We start from the raw sequence: 15,605 nt of genomic DNA, 5'->3' as shown, positions 1-15,605 counted from the left end.
GTGACAGACGTAATTTAATGGGGTTTTCTGGATTCAGTATAATTTCATCTTTGGTTTCTGTACTTCTTTAAAGTGCTAACAATTTATTAACCATTAAATGCAACTTTGAATAATTTTTAGGAAGTTATATGAAAATAATCATTATAATATGACCATATTGAAAAGCATACTTTTTCAGAAAAAAAGGGTCATAATATTAAGGATAAGATTAAATAATTGATTAAAATATATGATAATATACCAAGAATAAATATTCTGTTTATGATTCTTAATGGTAAATAAGTCATTGTGAGTTTATAATTTTAATATATGAACATTTCTAATTTTATTTTTTATAAGAACCTTAATTTTTGAAAATAACTGTTAAATGAAACTATTTTATAAGACCAAAAATATACTTAATAATATTTTGTAGGTCAATAAATAACTATCTTTTATTTTACTGACTTTATGTCATATATGAAAAAAGTAGAATTTCTTTTCAATTGAAAAAAGTGGTTCACTTATCAACTAGCACTAAAACAATTTTCTACCCAAAAGAACTAAACAAAATTAGCTCCTATCTTATTTCATAGTAATAAATTTGAGATGGAGTAAATATTTAAATGTAAAAAGAAAAAGCAATACATTTTAGAAAAGCATTTTAAAAATAGCCAGGATTGGGGAGAACTCTTACCACAATTTTGGAAACAAAGAACGGAAAACTACAATTTTTTGATAAAATTCTTAAGTAGAATCTGCAAAGATAATATAAAGTCATAAGATAAATAAACTACAGTAAAACACATTTACAGCCTACAAAACGCACTTAATATCCACATCACATGAAGAACTAATAAACTGAAAGAAAAATTATAAACCACCCAGTGGACAAATGGACAATTATAAACCAGTGTTTCACAGAACAAAATAAAAAAGCAGGAACATCAATAATCGAGGAAAGGCAAATTAAAACAAAAATTAACGACAATATTTTCGTCCATCGCACTGTCAAGCGTCAGGAGCGCTGGAGGGAGACGAGCCCCTGCCGACTCGGGAGCCGGAGGGACGTGAGCTCCACGGCCTCGCCTGGGCGCACCTGGCGCGCGCAGCGACTCCGAGGGCCGCAGCCTCCCCTGGGCCGGCCCTGCCCGCAGAACAGCGGGCACCCCGAGGACGCCTCTCCACGCCTCTTCTCGTCACTGTTACTTATATTCACTATGACAGAATGCGGGTGCGTCGGGACATTTTTAAAATAGCAAAGTCGAATGGATGAAGCCATATCACTAATATGGAATATTGCGATGCTGCTGAGGATCTGACTTAGAACGAATGCCGTGTGTATCCGTCTGGAGACACGTCCTGAGGCTTTGACCCGTCCCGTCAGAGAGTTAGTCTGGTTATTTACATCACGGCTCCGTCCTTGAGTCCAGAATCTACTCTGTGACCAGACACTGCTCTTGGCATCACACAGCTGTATCTTAACTGCTTCGTTTGATACGCAAAGACCTGTATACTCGGGCCCACCCGTGCAGTAAAATCTGCTTCCTACTCCCTCTCGACATCAACTCTGCAGCCCAGCCCCTCCGGCACCAAACTCCTCGTCGGTGGTTTTCTTCTCAGTCCGAGCTATTCCTCGCGCGGAGCCAGCGTACCAAGCGCTGGGAACCCAGCTCAGGTCTTATCATTCCTGTGCCATCCTCGAATAAACGGAGTCGTTAAACTCCCTTTCCTCTTCAGGTGGAGGTGGGGTAAAGGGAGGCTTTCTTTTGTTTTTTTAACACAAGAAGAGACAAGGAGCCAGTGCTCCCCAGAAAGGAGCCTGGGAGGGCAGCAAGGAGGGGGCGTGCGTATCACACGGGTCCCGATTCACCCGTCTCCTTGGAGGGCTCTCATACAAACTACCCACCACTTGCCTCAACGGGGGTCAGCGATACGGCCAGCGTAAATATGAATAATAGACCAATAACTTTTAACTTTTTAAAGGTAACCACTTTAAGTTGCATTAGCTAAATCACGTCTTGTCTTGTAATCCTATTTAAAGTTGACGTTGAAGTAAAAATGGCAGAAATAGATTTAGTCTGTATTGAGGCGAGCAGGCGTCACGAGGCACATAGCAAATATCACTCTATGATGACTAGGGAGACAAATTTATTTGAGACGGATGATACACACTTGAACCAAAGCAACAAAGACCTGGCAAAGGTCACTTCGTCTCACTGACACTGTCAACAGAACAGGCTTTGACTCTGACAACAGTGACAGCAGCAGTAACTACACGTGTGTGGCCCTTAGCCATGGGCCCGCCCACGCTAGGAGCTGGAAATGTCTTAGTTCTCCCCCCAGCTCACCTCGCTTTATCCTCAGAATCGTTTTTGGAAGTGGCTGTTGTTTTTAGCCCTTTTTTGCCATGAGGGGAATGACCGTGGACAACCTGAGTTGCTTGTCTTGGCCTCAGAGAAACACATGCAGCGTGACGCCAGAGTCTGAATTCTGAATTAACAGACTGTCTCCTGTGGAAACGGCTCAGCATCAAGGGCAAGAACACAGACACTAAGTTCTGCCCAAACCAGTTTTATTTGTGTGAAAATGACAAAGCCCGTTCCCTTTTCTGCTTTTCCATTTTCCTGTTTTGACATGTGGACATTTATTCAAGACACTTCTCATTGTGGAATAAGAACCGGAGAAATAGATACCCAAGGCTTCTCCGGGTTAATTCCCCCAGGGTTTTGGTGAAGATTAAACGGGAACGTGTGTGGGAATCTTAAAATAACGCAGTGACAGGGAGGTGCCTGGGGCTGGTGACAAGCCCGAGGTTGGTAGGACAAAGAGCAGAGGACGGTCTCCTTTGCTTCTGCCAGATCCATCGGACGATTCTCACAGCGACACCCCCAATCACAGGGCTCGCTTCACGGGAAGGGCGGAACAATGATTTCCTGCTGGGCCAGTTTTGCAAGTGGAGGTGTCAACCTTTGGACGTGTACTTTTTGTGACCGAAAATTCAAGCTGCACGTGTCTTTCACTGTGGACGGCAACAGGTATGTCACAAATAACAGCTATTCAGTTGTATCTGTGTCGTGGATAAAGAACCGAAAGCGTCTATTCAATGCCTGGGAGACACCAGATAAAGAGCAGGTTTAAACCACCAGCAGCTCGGGCTGGGTTTCCTCCTCAAGCAAGCAGAGGGTTATCATCCCCGACTCTCAGATTCTTTGGGTCACGGACATCACCTTTATTTTTAAAACGATCTCTCTTTATATCTGTTACATTGAAGGAAAATCTATTAAATGGCATCAAAGCAAAATCTTTTATTTATTGGAACGTAGCTAATGGGCCAAGTTTCCAGCTAATTTTATAAGAATTAAATATTGATTCTGACTGGTGATTCTGTTTCTAATTTGACTCCCCAGTGTGTACCACCGTCCCCCTCTTAAAAGTTACAGGCCTTCAACTCCAGGACGAAGTTTCATGCCTGGTAGTGTCTGGGCTCAAATAGTGACGGTCTCACCAACATGGGTGCTTCGGAAACAGTCTTCATTCCCCAACCCCCCAAACTTCCATTTTCTCATCTTATCGCCCCGCCCTTTGCTTTTTTAATTGAGTCCTGGAGCCAACCAGGCAGCCTAGGTCAGGGTTGAGCCGAACGAGCTATGATGATATAAAATTCAGCCGAAATCGGCCCTTTTGGCACACAGGGTTCAGGAACACCACCTGTAAGTCAGGGATTCACTTTAGGCAGGAAAGTCACTAAATGGGGTGCACTTGAAATGTCCTTCCCTAAGGCCACTAATTTCAGGGCAAGGCAGAAGACTCAAAAGCTCCTCAGGTAAAGGATTAGTGGGTTCTGACACCCTAGGATAAAATTTGCAAAGAAGGTATGAATTAGCAGCATCTAATATATATTTAATTTATGTAGCATTTTTATAACCGGAGCTACGAGTTATACATCTGTAAAGCAAACATATTTCATATCGATTCCCTTTAGAGTGAGGCGTATATATCGTATTATTGCAGATGAAAAATTCATCTAATATGCAAATATATTACACTTTCCCCAAATCCACCGAATGCCTATTTTCATACACTTTCATCATCTTCACAGAAACACAATGATCTGGTCTCTCTTCCTCTATTGGTGTTGAGTTTCTCCAATTTTTGTGTCTTGCTTAATCTAATCAGAGTACTTCTTACACCTCCGGCACCAGTCCCCACTCCCCCAGAGGTACAGGGGTCAGTGTAATTGGGATATCGATGTTGTAGAGAAAACAGAACCCACAAGGGCGTGTGTTATAGATGACGACCTTTATTTGTCTGAAAGTTGCAATTTATTGCTAGGTTGCATTCCTTGAGGTCAAGAGCTTCTTTGTGATTGTATTCTAACAATCTTTTGGTCGCCATAGGCAGCCAAGGATATTCTAAAGATGACGAAATACAGGGAAGAAATGAGGCTTTGCTCACCCCAACCGTTCCGCCCACTCTGCCACCTGTCTCTCCAGCCTGACTGGCCTGGCTGCTCTGACACGTGGAAGTGGAGCTGAGGCCAGGCTTCTGAGTCGAGGAGAACACCGTGATTCTGCATGTGTGACTGCCCAACAGCCTTTAGAATCTCTTTCAAACCTAAGAAACTACCTACACTTTCATGGAAAATAATTCAATTTTCCATTACTTTTATTACGAGGGGGGTGGGTACATGCACAATTGTGTGTGTGTGTGTGTGTTTAGAAAGATGGCAGATGTACAAAAAAGTCAGCTTGGGTTAGTAAGATTCATTTTATAACATATGGAGGAGAAAAATTACTAATAGACATCAGCAAGAATTTAACCAACATTTATTGAACACATGCTACGTGTTAGGAGCTCCATTGGGTACAGACATGTAGGAGCAGGGAAGGGACCTAACGGTACCCGAGCTGAGAGCTGGTTTAATATCGGTAACGGGGTGTAGATGCGGACGTCTCCGTGGGTACGTCACAGTACAGGAGCGGTCCCTACTTCAGAACTCTTGGGCTCGTGCAGAGGTCTCTGACCTACTTGCAGAACAGGAAGGATGGAGACGTTGGAGAGAGCCGATACCTACACTGAGGAGGATTTCTTCGTAGAAAAGTGAAGTTGGGCTGGGAGCTACCTCTGACCCAAGCCCGCAGAGAGAAGTTTCCTCCCATCAGGCACCGGTGCTTTAATGGGGCCCCTGACACGCGGAGGCTCCCGCAGCAGCTGGTGACGATCATGAGCGGGTGCCTCGTGTGCTCTCGCACCTTGACCTCTCCCCTCCCTCCGCCCCTCCCCAAATTACGCACGCACACAGCACCGTTCGTATCCCGAGGGAAGAAGGAGGCAACACTGAGTTGGCCACTATGTTTATAACCTAAAAGCTAGAGGCGTGTATGGCCGGGTCCACCAGTGAGTAACCTTTAAAGAGTATATACGGACAAAAACGCGTAATTGAAGTTCTCCTATAACTCAAGTCTGTGCCCACGGGAGTGCATAGGTTAGTAAGACACACAGACGCATGTGTGCATGTGTGTGTGTGTGTGTGTGTGTGTGTGTGCGTGTATTCCAAGGGGTACAGATGACGATGGTGGCGACGAGGAGGGACATTTCCTTCCATCAGGATTCCATACTTTATCCCACACAGAAGTGAGGAAAAGGATTTGTGCTGTTTGCAAAATAGCCCCCTCCAGCCTGGGAAGCAGGGTCTGTCCCGGCAGACTGTCAGCCATCAGATCCAAGTTCAGAGGCAAGTTTCTCCCTGAGTCCCTCAGCCAAGAGCGTCAGGCCCGGCCACAGGAAGACACTGAGCTGTGTTTTGCGAGGCGCGTAACCTCCTGCCCCTTCTGCCCCATGCTCCATCGCTCCCTCTTCGTAGCAACATCTCAACACGTCAGGACCGTGTCCTTCATGTCGCCAATCTCTTCCTACCGCAGTCCCAGGGGCACTGAGGACAGAGAGTGAGCAGTTCAGATACATCAGCAACTTGGAAGCACTTAAGACCTGGCCGGGAGCCTCGGGCGGAAGGAGTCTCACGAGGCTCCTGCAGAGTCACGGGAGTGCTGCTGCAGCCGTGGGAACCCGGACCCACCCGGCACGCCTCGGACACGGTGTCTGTAAGCTCCGACTGACTGGTGTGCAGGCTGCAGGTAAATAGCACGTCTGTATACGAATCCTAGGAACTCACTGACCCGAAGGCATCCCAGCTCCGGGAGATTTGTTGACCTTCAGCTGTGAAGCTGGGAGGCCATGGAGCCAGGTGACTAGACCAGGATGACGCACACCGACCGTCACTGGCCTTATCGGAAGCGGGGTGCTGGTTTGCATGTGGGGGCTGCTCCGAGCCCCTCCCCCGATCTCCTTGTCCTGCTCCCCCTCCGTCCTCACAAGCCCCTCCGCCTGCGCTGGGAGGTGGGGAAGGCTTCGGGGCAGGAGTCCCTTGTCTCCCCAGGGGACGGGCCCTGGAACAAACCTTCTTCCTGGCGTCCGCTGCGCAGGCAGCTGCGCCTGTGCACAGTCACACTGAGATCTTCCTCTCCTGCTCGAGGGCCAGGCTTTCCGGGTCACGTCACCTGTTCTGAAGGATTGAGGTTGCTTGACCCGATGGCGGAAGCAGCAGGAAGTTTGGCCACCGGCTAATAAAGGCCCTGGAAACCGAGGTGGCAACTCCACCCTCCCCGGGCGTTATTCCATTTCCTGGCTTTCGTGTCCTTACCTACAGGCCTTGGGGGCCACTGGGAGGAATCAGTGAGACAAACGGAAAACTACACTGGACAATCACACTGAGAAGGGGTGCTGTGTTCCCCACTCATGTATTCATGCAGTTATTCCTCGCTCAAGCCCTAGCATTTAGCAGCGACAGCTTAGACAAACGTTAGACAAAGACCCAAGGCCGCTCTCAAGCTCCATAAGAGGGGACTCTGCCGTTGCGGGTGGTGTCCACGGGGTCGCGGGAGGGAAGACAGGCGACCGACGGCCTCGGGGGCTGAGGAGGGTTAGGGCGAGGGAACAGGAAAGGACTCACCCCAAAGGCTGGTATGAGGTTTGAATGGGACCACAGAGCAGTCTCAGAAGGATGCCGGGTACATTGTAACGCTCCCTCTTTGTTAACCATTTTTATTAACGTCCCTCAAGCTACAACCACACTCCGGCGAATGGAACAGAAGTTTACAATGCACGCCAACCTACTTGCTTTTCTCAAGTTAGGTGTGGTTTCTGAGGAAAATTATTCAACATGCTGCTACGTGAGGATTTTCTGATATTTTGGACAGTGGGCAATGCACGTAATATGAAGCCTCAACAAATGTCCAAATAATTATTTCTAATTTCTACTTTATCCATTGTGATATTCTTGTAGTAAAAAATCACACTTATATCTGATGGCCCTAGTGTTGTTTAACAATTTAGCCTTTTTCTCAAATTCTAACGAATCTATGTACTTTCCCTCGGAGATTCCAGAGACTAAGGGCTGTTACAATGAGACAGCACACAGCTGAGGGGTGAGGCTAATGCGAAGCTAAACCCTCAACACTCACCGTTACGATCTCGTTTAAGGGAAAAGAGTTATGCATCCCGTTGATAAATTGGCAACTAGAATATTCTCTTACCCTCCGAAAACCACCCACTCCTGGGTGGGTGGGACCATTTTCTCAACAGGCTGCATGCTATGTTGGCTTAAGTTCCGCAGTTTGGAAATGTTAAGTGTGTCTAACGCATGATTCAGACAATAGCAACTTGGCACATTGACATATCTAGAAGCGAATTGATCTGGAGAATTTTTACTGCAGAAAGATAAAAGAGAGAACACTTCCTTTCTAAATGCTTGCAAAATTGTTCTTGAAAACATTTAAAATGCGATGCTTCATAAATCCTTGTTTCCTTGTGTTCAGATGCAGTAAAGCTTTACTTATTTTACTTCTAACCAGAGAATAAGTAAATAGAGTAAGCTAAAGGAAGAGGGCATTTCTTAAATTTTTTTAATTTTTAGTTAATTTATTGGGCTGACCTCAGTTAATAAAAGTATATAGGTTTCGGGGGTACAATCTATAACACAGAATCTTTACCCTCTTCTGCCTCCTGCTGCCCCCGTTCCCTAGGTTATGAGACATTCTAACTATAACGTATATGCTTTCAGATTCCCAATGATATTAACACCTTACCTACTATTAATTACAATGATCACATGGCTCATTGTTACTCCTTAATTATTATTTACTTAAGTACTAATATATTTAAGGGAGTTCAATTAGTCTATTGCTTACTGTCACGTTATTGTTATTTTTATTTAATCCCAACATCGATAATGGATTAGGGGATTTTAATAAATATGGCCCCAAAAACACTTTCACCAAAGTTCACGTTTGAAAGACTCATTTCACTCTCTTTAACACAAATCACCCCTCCAAACAGCACTGACACATCACAATGCATTTGTTTGAGGACTATTTAGCCTCTTCCAAGCACATATGCCTTTTAAATTAAGTTAAAATTAATAAATGTGAAATGCTCAGATGGGATCGAGGCGGAGGGACGTCCATGAATTGAGCTTTCTCAATGGCAGGCACTTTAGTCTGTCAACTGTTCCATCTTGAATCTCCCTCGTGAGCAGGGACTATGATCCCCCTCTTATCTGAGAGAAAGTCAGGCTCCAGAGACTGAGATTATAAAACCAAACGGGAGTTAGAGCGACGTCTTTCTCTCTCTCTCAACCTTCTTCACTGTGCAGCTTGACTTCAGTCTAAACCCACATGCCTCGCCCTGGCCGCATGGCTCCGCTGGTTGGAGCATCGTCCAACACACCACAGGGTTAGGGTTCAATCCCTGCTGGGGCGCAGACAGGAGGCAACTGACTGATGTCTCTCTCGCGCGCTGATGTATGTGTGTCTCTCGCTCACACACACACATGTGCGCACACACACACACACACACACAGATGTCTCTTTATCTCTCTCTCCCCTTCCTTCCCTCCTTTCCTCTCTCCCTAGAATCAATGAGCACAGCCTAGAGTGAGGAATGAAAAATAAAAACCCAGAGCACAGGGCCCTGGCCAGTATTTTCTTATTGTGGGATGAAAATGACTCAGTTCTCGGAGGTTTTGTCTTACTGCTTGAGGGTTTTTTTTGTTTTTTGTTTTTTTTCATTTGATTTTCAGAAGAGAATAATAACCTTTTACTCTATGGAGTCCAAACATATTTAATGATATACTTTTAAAATTTCATAAGTATGGTACGCTGAGAGGAATGAGCAAGAGAACATATTTTAGAGAAACTCCTTTTTTTCTATAATTTATTGATCTTCAAGAAGAATAAAACATGAGCGGACACTTAGCTCTGTCCCAAACACCCAGAGAAACGTCTGACCCACCCGAAAAGGTCCTTGAAATCTGTCCTACGAAAACGTCCCTGAGCATATTGGGTTCATGTCCAATGGTCCTTGATACCCGGCCCTGCCCAAGCACGTCTACACTTGGAGAATGACCCTGGGTTCACGCAGCCTGTAATTTATAAGCTAACATATACTTCAGGTCCACAGAATGAGTACATGAGAGGCGCTGCTGTGTTTCATTGGCCCGGCTCTGGTGCCACGGCTGTGTTACCGCAAGGGGCCCTTCTTGCCTCCCCAGCTTTGCCCGTCACGGCACGTGGGGCAAGGCGGATGAGTCAGCGTGGACCACGGGTGTTCTGGACAAGACCAAATACCAAGGACCATTTGGCGTGGACCAAATGTCTTTGTGGACATCTGGGCAGGACCAAATGTCCTGCAAGAGGACGAAATGTCAAAGTGACTCAGGACATTAAGTGGTGCATTATTTTATGAGTCAGAACGATCATTTAGCTCAAGCCACTTTATCATTTAAATTGTGCAACATAGTCCATCTTTAAAAATTTTTTCCATTTAGGACAGATTCATTCAGATCTTTGGTTGCCATTTTCCTACTGACTAAATACAGTCTATGCGATGTTGTAATAGCTTTTAAACTTCCTGTTGTGACGTAGGAAGATGATTTAATTTGGGGACATTCAAAGAACTTATTAATAAAAATACATTGGTTGCTACTTTATGCTACAAAGATCATATTTGGAGATAATTTCCGCTTTTTCATAGTAATGGGAGACTTAGACAATATTGTAAATAACTCTTCTATTGATAATTTATATAAAAAATGTAAAAAAATAAACGGATCATTTATCTAGTTATGTCTCAACTATAAGATAAGCTTTTGGGGAGGTGAACATCCTTAATATTTTATTATAATTCTCTCTCTCTCTCTCTCTCTCTCTCTCTGCCCTGAATTTGTTATAGTACCTAAAATTACACATATATTGAGGTCACCTAATGTACGTGGCCAGGCTGGAATAAAAGCAAATAGAAAGTGGTAACCCCAGTTTGGGTTCACAACTAAGGAAAGTTGAAGTGTTTTCAGTCTGCAGAGGCCCCCCTGAAGTCCAGAGCGCCCAGTGCAGTTTACCAGACACTGCAGGGCTGCCGTAGCTCACGGGACGCAGAGGCACGGTATCTTTTCCGAAGCCCAATGAGAGAAACCAAAGGAACGCAGGACTTCAGAGTAAATATTTGGGGCGTTATCTGAGTTTTAGAGCAGAAAGTAATTGGATTCAATCTGAAAATGTTAGGTTGTCTGAAGAGCATAGTTATTTGCCAGTAGCCAGAGCTATATTTATTAGCATCCATAGCAATTAAATGATGTTCTTTATTTTTAGTCAGCAGAGTCTATTTTGGGTTGATGGCATATTTGCATTAACAGGCTGATGCCAACCTCCCATTTTAGACTCTTTGATAGTCTGATCACTTAATAGATACTATTTCTAGAGCCACAAACTATATTAGCAAATATATTGAAACTATCTTTTTTTAAAGATCCCCTATGGGCACTGACATTTTTTTTCAGAGTAAACTGAATTAAATTCTCCATAACTCTCTAAGAGCTCAGTAGGGTCTCTATTGCCAATGATGGCATTTTTGAAATAAAAAATAGAAGAATCATGCGTCTGATGGGTAAATCGCCGGTGCTTAACTGTATCTTTTCAGCATATAGGACATCGTTAGGGCATTTGCTTGATGACAGGAAGCGATTCTGGCGCAATGAGTCATAACAGTGATTAGGCTGGCCTTACGTTTCCTTACAAAGCACTCCTACAGAACCTGACCCCCGACAGACTTTGAAAAGCAGGCCTGTAACACCGCAGTCCTAACTGACTGCCCCAGACGAAGGCTGAGAGCAACGCAGAGACCTGTCCCGCCGCGCGACGGCGAACAGCCAGGAGTCGGCATTTCCACCCCTCGGCTCTGCGGCTTCTAACGATGCCGCTCTTCCTTAGGATTCACTGAGCAACTCAATTGTAAATGGCAGTGCAGTGACCCAGACAGAGACACTGCCTGAGCATGGAAATCCACCTACCTGGGACCCTACATGAGGACAATTAACCAATCAGGCAAACGACTGCCATTTGCGTTGGCGCGGCGGCAAGAGCCAGGCAGCGCCAGGGTGGCTCTGTGACTGCAAAGTCCCAGCACCGTCCCACCACACCTGCCCCACAGCTGGCGACGTCCTCGAAGGCGGCTGTCCCCAGAGTGCAGTCTGCAGACCAGAGCGGCATTCCTGTTACCCGGGGCTGGTCAGAAATGCAAGTCCCAGGGTCCCGTCCCCACCCGCGGGGTCAGCCCCTCCGGGCGGGACAGAGCACCTGTATGTGCACCAGCCCTCGGGGACGGGGACGGAGCTGAGGACTGAGAACCACCGTCTGAGTGAAGAAAGGAAAGGGACGTTGTGTCTGACCAGCACTGACCGAAGCAGCCCTAATGGGAATTGGGTCTGGCCTTAGAAGACCTCCAGGAGAAAGGCCTGCCAGGAATAAGTAAAAGTCAAGTAAGCAGTCTGTTGACTGGGGAAAAAAGAAAGGCTAAAAAGTCCCTCGGTTATTCCCTGTAGAGACATAAGGTACAAAAAATGTGAAAGGAAAGCTCAGGGAAATGATCCGAGATTCTCTAGGGAGCAGTCCCAGTAAAAACACAGTGTTTCCTTCTCCTGCTTGGGGTACAGAAGCATGTTCTCTACGCTGCCTAGACATGAACTGAATTAACCCCTTCCTTCTCCGTTTCTGATAGTGAAAATAAAGATACTTCGATCTGAAGATCTGTATTAAATATGGAAGGAAATAGTTACTGATCTGGGCCCAACACGCAAAACCTAAACACCTTCATTAAACTTTCCACTGAGAAAGTCTTTTAACATACTGACGATCACAAACATTTCAACACCATCTAAGAAGAGACAATGTCAGAATGATAGGAAGACAACTGATCGCATTTGCTTCACTATCCTCACGATCATTTATATATCCATTTCAGACCCATTTCTTAAGTCCCAAATGCCTAAGTCCCTCCTGCTGAAGTTCAGTAACTCAAAACGTGAGGATATCCAATCAGGTCCCTGAACCTTTTCTCCCAGGATCTGTGCCAGTCAATGGTGTTAACGTTTCCCAGGTAGAAACCCTTCCACTTTCTCTCTCCTTCTTCCTCAGGTTCCTTTCCTTCTGTTCCCTCCTACCCTCTGCCCAGTGGCATTCTGTCCTTACCGAGTCCAGGCTGTTTACATTCCCAGGTCCCTGAGGACCTATTTCGCTTTCACTTTCCCACTGACATGCCTTTGTTCCCACCCCCAGGGCATCTGTCCGGTCCCTCTTCATAACTAGACCTAAGACTCCAGAGGACAGGGGCGGGGTCGGATTTTTCGCCGGCGAACGTACCAGACGAGAACACATGCACGCTGACGGAAACCTCAGAGCCCTGTGTCCCCAGACTGCCATCGAGCACTGAATCTTTTTCCAGAGAAGGACACTATTATGTGACAAATTTGTAAAAGAGGCACAGATATGCTAATCTGCATGCGTCACATTTTAAGATCTAAGTGTGGTAATATCAGGTTGGTATGGTTTTTCTATTAGACCCGCTTGCTTGACTCATTTTAAGACAGGTTATGCGTATTTTGTCCACTTGGATATCATTGCTGTTGGGTTTTGACACTTGGCTTCAATGACCTCGTCAAAATTCATGGCGATGTGTCCCAGAGTCTTTGAGAGACACTGCATGAGTCTGAGAGGCAGGCCATTATAATCATATGCAAGATGGCTTTCAACGAGCAGTTTCCGGGAGAAAAGATTCCTGCCTGCAGCATGCTCGCGGCCCGCACCACGCTGATTTATGGGGGTCTGCCCCAGAAGACGCTGGCTGTACTCAGGAGCCATGTCTCTCAGGCAGATCACAGACCAGCAGCCAGGCTTTAATGGGTTTGTCCCTCTGAGTCGCGAGGACACCTTTTGTGTGCTGGACACCGTATACCTGTCACGCTGTCACAAGCCCGGCTCACCGTGCAGCGGACCAAGCTCTCAGAGGTAGGGAGATTCGATCTGCTCTTTCAAAATTATAAAATTCAAACAGAAAGATACAATTTCTGTGCGTTGTCAGTGCCTGCCCAGACGAGGAATCCTAAAATGTACCAAGAGAAAAGGAAAATCTTTGCCAGACAACTGACACAGGAGAAATCTTCCAGCAACGCGTGGCCTGGGATATTTCAGACTCTCGGCAGGTTTCCAGCCTTTACTGCCTTTTATTAATGATCGCAGTTTAGATCAAGTGCTTCGAAGGAGCCAGGACCCACTTGGGAGACGAGGGTTGAGCTCGAAACTTTAACGTCTTCCAACAAACACGCCAATAATAACGGATATCTTCTCCAGACAGCGAACCACTCCCGCCGGCACCAAGCCCCCTGACGGAAGACACAGTGAAGTGTCTGGCCAATGTCCTCTAGAGAACAGGACCGAGAGGGCTCTCTTTTGTAATAAATGAGGAAAACACATTTAGTAGCAATTTGGTGGACTTGCTGCGATCTAAAATGATTGAGGCTCTAGGCACAGCACCTGTCTCAGCGCTGCCCAGAGAGACACAAAATAAGAGGGCGTACAGTTTAAGGTCATTGTTGGTATAAAACGCAGTTCTTCAGGGGTTAACAGTGGAAGGAATTTCAAAATCCCCAGCTGCGGGAGTAGCCCCTGAACTTCCACCCATCGCAACAGACACCCGGTCACTCCGTAGTGCCCGCCCGTTCCTGCGTGCTGGAAAACTGGGATAGAACGTTACGTATGTCCTTAGAATTACCATCACCTGTCCACCCCTGTCCAGGTTTGTGCAACTTTGAAAGGACAAATAAAACAAAGATGTTTTTCTTTCAGTAAATTTTAGCAACATGATAGGAAGGGAATGCACACACACCTGGAGAGGAAGGAATCAAACAACGAAAGGCCAGCAAAGCAACGAACAGAGAAGGACAGCTATTGCGGAGGGCTGTTTTATCACAGTTCGGGGTCAGGGAAGGGGAGGGTGTATGGAGGGGAAACAGGAACGGAGCAGAGAACACCGGCTTCTGAGAACAGCGACAGTTTCCCAGGAGACACACAGCCACAAATTCCGTCCCCTAACAATGGCCAGGAGTCTGATGCACCCCCTCCAGTAAAGAAAAAACAGCAGTAGCTTCAGCGGAGCTTGCTTTAAATGAGCGATCTTCAACCTCATGGCACAAAAATCCTAATTACTAAAATTCTGCAGCACACCAAAAAATATATTTTGTTGATCTAACAACAAAATGGGTATAATTTTGATTGATTTACAAAAAGATAATAATAGTAACTGCCTACCCATTTTGCTCCTAAGTGACTTTTTAAAAAGTCGGGTGCTTATACCTGCACATAAGGTTTTCTGGTACCAAAAATTAACCAATCAGGTGCAACTTTATTATGCAACATGACCAGTAAGATGCAGCTCTATTATATGACCCAGGTACTTATGGTTCAAGAGAGGGCATTCCCACCAGACAGCTACTGCCCTGTTGGCTGGTGTCATTTCTTTATGTGACAATCTAAGAGAAAAGAGGTCAGTGCCCCTGACTAAATAGTTGGGTATTGCATGTTTTCAAAATTCTTGTGGCACACAGGTTGAAAATTGTTGCTTCAAAGGAATACAATGTTTCCTGAGAGAACATCATTTGCAGAAATAGAGATCTACGCATTATCGAAGAGAACAGAAATTGCTAGGGCTATAACAGCCCTCACACTTAATAAGATTTTACTTTAGGAGACAAATTCTGAGCCACCGCAGTACATTCAATGTCTTCGCAATCAGTCAAATAGACATGACGCAAGGATGTGAGGAGCTCAGTGTGGAAGGAAAAGAGATCAAATAGACACTTTAGTTACAGGCAGGAACAAAGGGAAGGATCGAGAAAGACAAAGTCAGATTCCCTATTCATTTGTGCCTGTGATTTCTCTGCCTCATTAGCAGTAAAAACAGGGAGATTACAAAGGAAAAAAACCATATTGTGTGCCATTCTGGTTTACTTTCTACCGATGATAAGATGTAGCTTACAATTTTGTCATTAATAAATTGGATATTCAGTTTACAGTCAGAGTTTAGTTATTTTCTAGCAATCTTTTTAAAAAGTTCAGTCTCAATTTAAGAGACTCCCCTTGAGTTTGCTAAAGAACAGTATCAAGATTTGATGGCACCGTTCTCTTCTGCAGTTAGATACAGAATCTCCAAACGGAAAGCAGTTTCAACAGAAAAACAGC

General features: G+C 45.3%; 1 protein-coding gene across 1 annotated transcript in view; it reads right to left on the bottom strand.

Annotated features, from left to right (window-relative positions):
• The window catches only part of TRPC4 (transient receptor potential cation channel subfamily C member 4), a 90,402-nt gene that overhangs the window by 53,645 nt on the left and 21,152 nt on the right, over nt 1-15,605 (bottom strand). The window lies entirely within an intron of this gene.

Source organism: Furipterus horrens, unplaced genomic scaffold (assembly GCF_987537825.1).
Source record: "Furipterus horrens unplaced genomic scaffold, mFurHor1.1.pri manual_scaffold_12, whole genome shotgun sequence".
NCBI lineage: Eukaryota > Metazoa > Chordata > Mammalia > Chiroptera > Furipteridae > Furipterus > Furipterus horrens.
Note: the sequence above shows the minus strand (reverse complement) of the source record. Positions and strands in the feature narration are given on the sequence as shown.